Here is a 12,348-nt window from a genome sequence, read left to right as displayed (position 1 = left end):
AACATCTGGTTAGATGACCACCACGACTGCTCAGAACTTCACAGTGACAGCATGGCTACAACCCAGAATCCTCTGCTCCCAAAGTTTCTAGCACTCAGACTCTCCTGGCTAGTGAGGGCATATGACACCTAGGTGAGCATTTCTTTTCCATCCAGGAGAGGATGGTACTTGCACAGCCTGTTCATGATGCTGTTTACATTGCAGAAGCTGTTTCTCCTGGCATTTCACAAAATGTTTCTCTATTAATAAAGAACGCATGCCCTACAACAGATGCTTCAGCTGTGAAAGAAAATAAATCACCTTAATGCAGTAACAGAGAGATGACATGTAAAACGTAATCACTTATCACAAACACAATGCGCATCTTCTTTTGCTTTTACGTGATGCCTCCCAGAGTTAGAGAGTGGGTTATTTGATAATGGTCACATGGCTTGAAATTTACCAGATTGCCATCTCTCATGATTTTATCACAAGTCTCGTGATATTTGTTGTTAAAGGCCCAGATGTTGGAACCGCGTTATTAGCAGAGAATCTCAGCTTTCCTTTTTAAAATAAGTTTTTAGCTTCTGTGGTTGCAGAGAAGAGAGAGAGAGCGTGACCTTTAAGGCTCCAAATAAGGGGGCCAATAAAAAGAACCCCAAATGGGTTGCTTTTAAAATCTCACGATTGTTAGGCCAATCTGTCAATTTCTTTTTTAAGGGAATCTGACTCATGATTTTATTCAATACTTGGGGTTGGAAATACCAAATGTAAGACTTCAGTCCCAGAAGGGGAGCAGAATCTAGCACCTGCCCATCCTCTCGTTTGTAAACAAGTATAAAGCAGGCTGACTTCATTCAGTGGCTGTCTATGCTGAAGTGGCTATTTTGGTAGGGTGTGATTAGCCAGTGTCTTTGCATTTGGAGCCCTGCTTCCTCAAATGCGGACAACTGGGGAAATAATAACAAGGCCAGCAAATATTGCTCTTGGAACTGTGGGAGTCATCTTTATTAGGAGCCAGCCCGCAGCTCACTCCATCTGTTGACTGTTATTGCTGCAAAGTGGAAGTGAGTTCTGGATAAACACAATTAATCAGCGTTTGTCATTTTGCTCTTATTTGTCTACTGAGAGTGACAGCGTCATATTCAAGAAGCAGAACTGATTTTCTAATGCCTCGTGCTTGCTCATTAGCTTGGCCTCACTGTGGTCTGTGACCCTGATCCTGCACCATTTAAGTCAAAGGGAATTTTTCCATTGACTTTAATGGAGGGTGGTTGGTATGGTTCACACAAGCGAGCTGCAGAGAAGTCTGCGTACGCATAAGTGGGAGTTGATACATAAGGCCAGAGAGGAGATCCCTAAGGGTACAATAGAGGATCCATCCCTTCAAAGAAAGCACCCTCGCTCTCATCTTTCTTCCATTCCAAATTGTAACCTCATCATTCAGAGAGCTGCTGTGGTTACCCCATAGTTGCTAGGGTGCATCACCCAGATCTGCCTGCAAAGGTGAGAGAAAAGTGCCGAGATGTCAAGGAACGGCAAACGTCGCATCGCATCAGGATGCTGTGTGGTGACATGACAACCCAGCTTTGTTGTACGATAGTATACATTGTGACACACGCAGCCTGGGCAGGATGGTAAAATATCCCCAGGTGAATCTAGACATGCAGTGCCTTCCTCGTGCGGCACATCTCAGGGTGCTGTACTGTTGCACGATGAAGGCTGTCGAGTTGTGATGCCGCATTGCAGCAGGACGATGTGATGATCTGCGGTCTCATAAGCAAGACATGGTGACCGAGGGGACAAGGGACAAGCTTATGGCACAGTTCCTAAGGGTTCAGCCTTCCACTTAGTGCGCCTAGACCCATACGAGTCCAAGTCTGAGGCTGACCCGCAGTAATGTGCAGGATGCACAGAAACGACCCTGTCGTTGGGCACGTGATAGGGCCACTCTAAGAGCTGGGCATCAGATGCAACGAATGTAACTGTCCAGCCTCGTGTGTTAGTGAAGGCTGACTTTGTCGCTTGGGGAAATAAGAAGAGATTCTTCCTGATGAACATTGGGAGGTTCTGCTCGTTCAGATCCTGCTTTGGGTGAACACATGAAACAAACTAAAAAGGAACTAGAGCCTCTTGTCCCCTGGAACCTTAAGAGAGGCCTTCCCCTACACACACGCTCCTTTCATCTCACTGTTCGCAGCTTGGCCGGTGACCGGCCACCGCTCAGTTTATGAATGGACAGCGCCCTCTAGTACTTCATTGATTTACTGTTCTAAAACATTGTTTAAAAGCCTGGGTCTCAGTTGTCTCCCTGCAAGCATGCAACTGCTACAAACCGCTGCAAAGTGAGAGTTCCAGGTCTAACCAAAAAGGAGGCGTCCCGACCCCAGCTATCGCCGTTACACACAACATACAGTACGTCACGTGGGAGAGGAAAGAGACCCTGAGCTTCTGCCCCATAACTGAAGTCACAGAACTACAACCATGCACACACATAGAGCGTCTAATAATCCAGGAGAAGTGAAGAAATCATTATTAAGTCTATTATAGACAATGTCACGCAGCTCTAATAGATCACGATCAGTGCTTAGATGCTGCATTGGCATTTTTACAGCACTCACTGAAGATCCACCTCGGGTCCCCCACCATCAGGCTGAGAGCGCAAAGATTTTCACACCGTGCCCTGGAGGTCAACAGACGCTCTCTCCATTGGACAAACTGAGGAAACCAATTCCAAAGTCAAGGATCCTCCGCTGAGATTGCTCTGTCTGGAGCGGAGCCCTGCAGATGTTCAAATCTAAGGAGCGCTAGCATGGGGGTGTGGATGATCTCAGCTGTCGTAATGGTGCATGGGGAGAGAGCTGCTGTCTCTGGTAGCTGGGACCCAAATTATATGGGACTTTAGGGCACAATCTAACTTCCGTTGAAGTTAATGGAAAGGCTCCCATAGGAGTTCAAGACTTATTGACTTCAGAGGGAGCTGGATTGATCCCTTAAAGAGCAAAAAATGCCTTGCATTGCACCCGGACATGCAGTCATTGGCATGCCGGTATGACATGCTCTTTATGGACCAGGTCTTTCACCTAACCTTGGTTAAATCCACTTGTATTGAAATGTTACAGGAAAGGCAAGTCCAGCAGCACATTATCTGTTCCTTCCATGGTGCATGAAGTGCAACTCCAGCTGGCAGAGGGACTGGTGGACTTTCAGTGTTGACTTTTCAGATGCTCTAGTCAGTGCTGATTCCATAATCCCCTTGCGAGCCCCTGTAGGGACATTTGGCTCTGTCTGAATTATTTCTGCGCAAGGCTTCAGCTCAGGAAGGGAATTTATTCACAGCAATTATTTTAAACCACTTGTATATTGTATGAATGCAAAAAGGTTATGGACATTTAGCTGTTTCAGGTGATATCTTTTTATACTCTGTAACTCATTGTTCATGTTCTAGTTTCTATTCACCAACAACCTTCTTCAAGCAAACAAGTTGTCTTTGATGATTTCCCTGGCTACAGTATTTTGAGCAGTCCAAAACATTCTCCAGCCTTTGGCGCTCAGGTCTGAAGTCAGAACTCCTGGGTTCTATTTCTGACTGTGACCTGGGCTGAGAGCAAGCCATTTAAATTTGAATTTTCAAAAGTGGCCTCTGATGCCTCAGTGTCAGGGGACCCAATATTCAACACCTCGGTGTCTAAAGTTGGACATTTAAAATCAGAGTCCAATTTGGGCCTTAACCTTTCGGTCTCAATTACCCATCTGTCCAATGCAGATGGTAATACTTACCTTCCTTCAGTGATGTCATGAGGCTTCGTCAACTATTGGTGATAATAGTGGAGCAGGGCTGGGGAAAGGCAGAGGAGCCGGGGAGCTCCAGCCTGGAAAGCCCCAGGCTGCGGCCTAGCATTGGGCTAATAGGTACTGGGGGTTGCAGAGGGCAGCCCGGGGTAGGCCAAGGCAGCAGGTACAAACCCAACCTTCCCAGTGATGAGTAGCTGATACTGCAGTCTGCCCCAGGGCACGGGGGCTAGACAATGACTGGCAGTAGCTGTATACTGAGGCGAGGTGGGGATAGTGGGTGGAGGTTCCCCGGGAAGGGGAGACCCTAAGACTGAGGGGTTACTGCCAGGGGGCAGCGCCCCAGATAACAGGGCACCGGGTCCGGGAGGGACACGGGGGCCAGCCATAAGGTGGATCACCTGCCTGCAGAGGGCGCTCCAGAGGCTGGAGAGCTAATTCCCTGAGACAACCAGCAGGAGGCGCCGCAGGGGTGAGTTCACTCCCTTACAGAGGGCACTAGGAAGTCTGGGATGGGGTGGCTGGACTTAGGCCCACATAATGCAGTGTAGACGCTGGAGCCTCCGGTTGGGACCCAGGGTTTAACAATCCCACACCTGGGCTTACAAATGAGTGTAGATGCTCAAGCCCTAGGTTAGCAAACCCAGGGTCTGCTAACTCGAGTTCTATTACCTCTGGGTTTACACTGCAGTGTAGACAGGCCCTTGGCTACGGAGCCTGAGCTCTGAGAAGCTCCCCCGTCATGGAGTCTCAGAACCCAGGCCTGAACATCGACACTGCAATTTATAACCTTGCAGCCCAAGCTGACGTGGGCCAGCTGCATGTGTTTTATTGCAGTCTTCTCATATCGACATCCTCACAACTGCAGCCCTTGTTCCTGCAGGTTTTGGACACAGGACACCTCTCCCAAAACTGGCACAGGGCTGGCGGCAGCAGAGGAAACAGCCCTCACCCCACCCGGATAAGTGCTTCATCCTGACCTGGAGGGACCAGCTCTGGGGGCAGGGCACAGCTCGGTCTCCGTGGCCAATTCAGACTTTGGCTTCTGATGAGGCTGCCCCCAAGGGTGCTAACTCCAGCACTGCTGAGTGTGGGCCAAGACCACTCGCTCACGTCGCATCGGCTCCCCAAAGCTGTCGGCCGCTGACTCCATACAAGTGCCGCTGAACTGGGTCACGTTCAGGACATAAATGGCTCCTTAGCCCGCTGCCAGGCTCCCGAGTCAGGAGGTCCTCACACTTCCCTTGGTGTTGTCTCAGCTGGGCTAGGGTGGGATACGGCCCCCATCAGCAGATGGCTGCCTCCCCGCAGCATTGGGAAGACGTCAGCTCCTGCAAGCCCAGCTTCGCCACATCCACAGAGAAGGGACAGCGCAAACGTGGTGATGTGGCACACACTCTACTCTGTGTCAAGTCCATTATAAAACTGCTCCCATTCCCCTCTTGCTGTGTATGAATAATGAGCGCATATGGAAAGAGTTAGATGCCAGATTTTTATCTTCGATCCCCCCTTTTGACAACCGTGGCAGAAGATCAGCTGGCACTAGAAAGGTAGCTCATTATACAGGTTGATCTCCTTAAGGGATAATCTTGTCTAATGTGCTGCTCGCTCAATAAGCACATGTCATCCCCCTACACAGAGGGGGTTTATTTTTGAATCGCTATAAATACAGTTGTCACTGCATGCATGCAAAAAAAGTTGCCTCCACTGAATCATTTAGATCCATCTACAATTGATGTTCTGATTTATTCTCTTTAATGGGAGACTGCAGGATACCAGTGGCTTCTCCGCCTCCACTCTGACTTGGCACATCAAACAACATAAGTCAAAACAGTGTCAGCTACCTCTACATAAGTTCCTCTCCTCTTACAGGGAGGCAGTGTGGCCTGGTGGATAGCGTACCAGGCTGGGAGTAAGGAGACCTGAGTTCCCAGCTCTGCCGCTGGATGACCTTGGGCAGTCATTTTGCTTCTCTGTGCCTCTGTTTCCCCATTTTGCAGATATAAAGTGCTTAAGAGATCTATGAATGAAAAACACTGTAAGAGCTAGGTATTATTATTATTTATTATTATTACCAACTATGTACACAGTAACCAGTTCACCCCTCACCCCCATGCTCTAGAGCGGTGGTCTCCAAAGTGGGGTTTTCGCTTCTGCAGTTCAGCCGGGAGTCCGAGCGGTTTTTTGTTTGTTTGTGTGTTTGTTTGTTTGGGGCAGCAAAAATGGTAGAGCCGGCCCTGCGGCACGGCAGGGGGTGCGTGCTCAAAATTTTTTTACTGATAGGGGTGCGCGATCAAAAAAGTTTGGAGACCACTGCTCTAGAGCAGTGGTTCTTAACCTGGGGGTGCACGCACCCTGGGGGTGCGAGATGCCCTTTCTGGGGGTGTGAGACATGCCAGATTTTTTTTGAAGGTAAATCATCGAAAACACAAATTAAGCACAGGCACATAAGTACAACTACGGTACTTTGTTTCATCAAACCTATGTATTTATTAACATTATACATTTTTAAACGATTACTGTAATATACAAACAAAAATATATCTAGACTTAAGGGGTGCGAGAATATTTTTTGATAAGGGGTGCGAGTCTAGAGCAACCATCTCTGGAGTAGAACATAGCAGCTGTTTTTAACAGCACACTGCCCCATTACACAGCAGTGTTGGGCAGGTGGTGAAGAATACCCAAACAATGGACGTGGCAGGGGGAATGTAGGGAGACAGAATGCAATTAACCAAAGTGCAATTTGGCAAGGACACCAGAGCTAACATCCTTTATTATTGCGGAAGGTGCCATGTGATCAGTAATGACCACAAAGACCTCATCTGAAAGACAGCAGCTCCATCCATGCAGGGCACCTGAGATCCAGAGGAAAAGTGCATTTGCTGGTTAATGGATATGCCCCTTCCTACTGTGCCCTGCTTTTTCCTTTGGGAAGGTGAGGAGGGAGGGGTGTCTTCCTACTAAATATTGACTAGGACTAGCCCTGCCTGGCTTAGAATGTCTGACAGAAAAGGTGGCATTGGCCACAGGCTAGGACTCTGGCTTGGACTGCTTTCCTTTCTCCAAGATGGACAGCGGAGCTCGGAAGGTGGGGCTATCAAAGACAGATGGGCCAATGCGTCCGATCCTCAGCTGACGTAAATCAGTGTAGTGCCCTGGATTTTAGTGCAGACTTCAGTGGTGCTGCATCAGTTTGCACCGGCCCAGGAGCTGGGCCAGCGTGGTTGTAAAAAGGAAGGATGGTACGGCCGAGTGGTTTTCATCTCTCTCTTCTGGAAAAGTTTAGAGGTGGGTTTAGATGGTGACCGTGGATAGTGGACTCTAGAGGTTAAGGACGGTATCGTCTTTGTCTCCATACAGCACCCAGCACGGTGCCTGGCCGGAACCTCTGGACACTGCCATAACATAAAGAGTAAGGGTGAGACCGGACCACCTGGAGCGGCACCTTCCTCCGCACACTGTCTCATTCATTGTAGCAGCGCTGTTTGCAGAGTCAGCCTGAGGAAAGGCAACAGAACCTGGCCTCATCGAATGCTGATGAATGCATTTACTAGCATGCGTTCAGTGTTCGTGTCCCAGGGCATTGCTGCGGGGTAAGTGCCGTATACACAAGCAATGAGAAAGTTGTGGTGGATCACACCTTCAACATGAGTCAGCAATGCGACGCTGCTGCAAACAAAGCAAATGCATTTTTAGATTGCGTTCACAGAGGCGTAGCCTACAAGTCATGGGAGGTGATGGTACTGTTCTACCCGGCGCTGGTCAGGCCTCAGCTGGAGGGCTGTGTCCAGTTTTGGTCACCAAGGTATAGAAAGGAGGTGGAGAAACTGGAAAGGATCCAGAGGCGAGCGCCGAAGATGATCAAAGGGGTGGAATGCAGCCAGACGAGCAAAGGCTGAAGGAACTGGGTGTGTTTAGTTTGGAAAAGAGGAGATTAAGGGGGGATATGAGAGCGGTCTTCAGATACTTGAAAGGCTGCCATAAAAAGGATGGAGAAAAGTTGTTCTCTCTTGCCATGGAGGGCAGGACAAGAGGCGATGGGTTCAAACTACAGCACAGCAGATTTAGATTAAATCTCAGGAAACACTTCCTAACTGTAAGAACAATGGGCCAATGGAGCAGACGCCTCTGGAGGTCGTGGAAGCTCCTTCACTGGAAGTTTTCCAAAGGAGGCTGGATAGCATCTGTCTGGGATGGCTTAACACCACAAATCCTGCATCTTGGCAGGGGGTTAGACTAGACGACCCTTTCAGTCCATTCTAACCTATGGTTCTATAAAAGACAATCCCTGACCCAGAGAGCTTACAGCTGAAGCATAAGAGGACAGGCATGGAGGTGGATGTTACAAACCGCCAGAGGGAGACAACGTGACAGTGACATGATCATACCTAGTGTAGCAAGCAGCAACTGCAGCACACCAGCTTGCTAGCGAGACGGCTTTTCCTAAGTTCTCGCTGTGCTCGCCGGGTTAGTTACTATAGTGATGACAAGGTCGCAGTACAACTTAGCAAGCATTTCTCATTCGGGTCGTTGGTATTTGTTTCCTTCATTTTAAAACAATTCTAAAAAGTGATTCTTTTCATTTTTGTAATGCTGGTGAAAGGTGCCACCGTGAGCCCGAGATCTCTGTTTATTCCCAGGACAGGTGCTCCAGGGGTGGAAGCTCTCCCCCCTCACCCCCGTCCCACCCCACTCAGCCACCAACCGGCCACAACCCTGACCTGCCTTTCTTCTTGTGCTGAATAGCTCCTGAAGGGGGGTGGGAAGCGAAGAGTAGCCCTAATCTTGGCATCTCTCGCTAGGTGTTGGAGAAGATGTTTGACAGCAATCTTGGGATTCAGGGGGTTGAATTCCCCCGCCCCGCCCCACCCCGGCAATTCTTGCTGTTCTGTGCAATTTTTGCGGCCTCCCCTCCCCACCCTTTGTTTTGTTTCCATTTGTGGCTATTTTTGCATTTGAAAACTTGAAAAAAATGGGACTCTTCACCTCCCTTTGATGAGAAAACCATCATCTCGCTTCAGAAACGGGCCTGGCTTGGCTCAGAACCTGGGCCCCTTTCATGGAACGGTGTTGCACTCCTAAGCAACACTCCCACAAAGCCGGACTCCAGGGCCACTTTTGCAATGAGGTTTTGCGTTTTGCTGTGGATATTTCACACCCCTCCCATCAGGGCCTTGCTCCCATGGCTGGCACGGGCATTGGTGTCTGAGCAGCGTGTCACAGCATCACTGCTCCGGATCCAGCCATGTTGGGGGATTGGAAAGCGATACAGTGGAATGGGCATCAGGTGCTGGAATTGAACTATATTCCAGGGAGTTCAGGTAAAACCGTCGCTGGCACAATACACGGGCTGTCTTGGTTCCAGCATTGACGGCATCACATGAAAGGACTGGAGCTCTCCTCTGGGAGATCTGAAATCACATGAGGGCTGGAGCTCCGTTCTTTGAAAAAGAAAGTGGCTGTGATTGATTCTTCACATCCCTCCACTTTTCTGTGTTCTAGAGCCCCCCTCCCCCCCACCTTTCCCCATGGATGACAATGCAGCAGAAGGTGACCCTGGATGCTAGGGGATCTGAGTAGCATCAGCAAGGACGTACAGGCACAGAACCCTCTGCTCAAAAAGCCCAGAGCTCAGATGCTGGATCTAACCCCCCTCCACGCTGACAGAGCGCGAGACCCTGGAACGCTGCAGGCAGCCAAGGAAGTGGGAGGAGGCACGTCCAGAGCTGAAGCGTAAAGATCTCCTTGAAAAGCCAGCACTGGGGCTTGGGCTGGGGTACGTGGCATCCAAGACAAAAACTCTCCTTTTTAAAAGCCAGCTCTGAGAAATTGCTAGTCAACGGCTGTTTGCTTTGTACAGAGCTGGTTTCGCTGCTTCCTTAGGGGCCAACCCTGCGATCACTGACGCACGGGAATAACTTTTCTCATGGGATTAGTGCCTCTGATTTCAATAGGGTGACTCGCACGAGTAAAATTATCTGCATGCCTAGGTGTTTGCAGGACTGGGCCATTCATTAGCTTTGCGTAGGGCAGTGGGGATGAAAAGAACGATTTTAGAAACTGGGAAATATTTGAATTGTAAGACCACAGACCTTGGCAGAAAAGTTCAGGGGCAAGAGGAGAACCTGGAAGTGCTTTGAACTAATTTATCAAAACTGGCTAGATTTCAAGTCAACGGTGTCTTTAAACTCGTGTATCTGTGGGGCTGTCCAGTCAATTAAATAACGGTCCCCTAAAGCTCACAATAATCAATTGCTCACACCTATATTAGAGTTTTGCCAAGAGGGAAAATTAGAATTGTCCTGGAAAACACTAACAAGCACTAAAAAAAACCCCAAAGCAAACAAACAAAAACACCAAACATCCTTTTCAAGCTCTGGATTTGAATGAACTGAATCAATACCAGCTGCCTGCAGTCCAGTTCACATCAAAGTTACAGCTGGCAAGAGAAGACGCAGTGCAGTGCAGGGAGAGGAGCAGAAAGAAGGAAGCAATTAAGAACAAGAACTGTCAGACTGGGTCAAACCAATGGTCCATCCAGCCCAGTGACCAGCACCAGAGCTTCAAGGGTTGTGTACAGATCAGGGCAGTTGGAATGATCCACTCCTGTCTTCCTCTCCTGGCTTCTGGCAGTCAGAGGTTTAGGGCCACCCTGGGCATAGGGCTACATCCCTGACCATTGAATAATAGCCACTGATGGATCTATCCTCCATAAACTTATTTAATTTTTTTTTAAGCCAGTTATAATTTTTGGTCACGACAACGCCCCATGAAAAAGTACTTCCTCTTGCTTGTATTAACCGTTCCCTGTTCATTTCATTGGGTGACCCCTGGTTTTGGTATTGTGGGAAAGGCAAAATAGTGCTTCTCTGTTCGCTTTCCCCACTCTATTTATGATTGTATAGACCTCTATCATACCCCCCCCTTAGCTGTCTCTTTTCCAAGCTGAACAGCCCTCATCTTTATAGTCTCTCCTTGTGTGGATGCTCTCGATACCCCTGAGCATCTTTGTTGCCCTTCTCTGAACCTTTTTCAGTTCCACTATGTCCTTTTTGAGATGCGGGGACCAGAACTGGACACAGTATTCAAGGTGTGGGCGCACCATGGATTTATATGGGACCATTGGAACATCTTTCTGTCTCCTTTTCTATCATTTTCCTAACAGTTTGATGGCTGCTGCTCATTGGGTTGAAGTTTTCAGAGAACCATCCATGGTAACTCCAAGTCCCAACTGATCTTGGGACTTACAACTATTGTTCGGAGAAAGGCTGCCAATGACTAATCATTGACCCGCTGCCAGGGGATTTGCTCTGGACTCCGATGAATTGCTGATGAAGCCTCCCACTTAGATACTGGCTCTCGCCACTCATTGGAAATGTAGATCATCCATTTGCCAGCTGAAAGGATGCTGGAAAAGGGATTGTGCAGGAGCACTTGGGTGCTAACCATACTGTGCAGGTTACTGGCTAGCCAGATTGGCGTTTTCCTACGTAGGAATTGCCACCAGACCAAGGGTTCATCGAGCCCGTGATCCTGTCTCTGACAGGGGCCCGCACCAGATTCTTTAGAGGAAGATGCAGAAAACCCCATAATCATGGACAGTTGTGTAATAACCTGCCATTAGTGGAAATTTCGCCTAATCCCCTGCAGTTAGCAGCTGCTTTATGCACTGAAACATTAGGCTTTATAACACTTATAAATTTTTATTTAGGCTTATTACCATCACTTATTATTTTACAGGGCCCCAAGGTGTGCTAGGTGCATTATGTAACCGTGGATGATCTTAGCCAGATAAATGTCTGCTCCTTTATTGGGTCCTGGTAAGCACTTGGGCCTAATGATATCTCCAGATCTGTGTTTTCTGTGCAGTTTCAAATGTGTTGTCCTTTTTATTCTCACTGGCTATCCCCTTGTTCTGGTCTGAGGGTAAATAGGAGCGCCCTATCTTTCTAGCTACTGTCTCAATAGCATTCATTATTCTGCATACGTCTAGCATGTCCCCTCTTATCCCTTTAGATGCCGATTCAGCCAAGAGCGTGCTTAACGTTAAGCACATGCTTTGCTGAATTGCACATTGCTGTCGAACCCGTGCAATCTCCCCTCGTATGGCAATCTTTCCAGGACTCTGAGCGCTTTCCTCACCTCTCTCTGGGCCCATTCGGCTTCTGCCATAGCTTGCTTATTTATTTATTTATTTGTTTGTTTGTTTATTTAGAGAATGGAAGCCTGGAACAAAATGCAGCACTCCAGATTAATTGTGTTATGGCCCTCTAACAATCTCAGCATTGTCTATTTCATTCCTTGCGCACGCTGTTTGCTTTTATTTTGACTGTCTCTGTGCATTAAATAGCTGTCTTTGCTGAGCTATCTTTCCGTGGGGCTTACAGTTAATTTAGCCCGAGCCTATCTCATCCCATGTACTATCTCTGCAGCTGAGCTCAGTAGCGGAAGGATAGACCAGTGGTTAGGATGTTAGGATGAGAGACCTTGATTCAATTCCATACTCTGACAGAGTTTCTGGGTAACTTTGAACAAGCCCCTTGGTATGTCTACACTACAAAGAGAAACCAAGTC

This window comes from Trachemys scripta, chromosome 10 (assembly GCF_013100865.1).
Source record: "Trachemys scripta elegans isolate TJP31775 chromosome 10, CAS_Tse_1.0, whole genome shotgun sequence".
Classification (NCBI taxonomy): Eukaryota; Metazoa; Chordata; order Testudines; family Emydidae; genus Trachemys; species Trachemys scripta.
The sequence above is the reverse complement of the archived record's forward strand: the minus strand, read 5'-3'. Positions refer to the sequence as shown.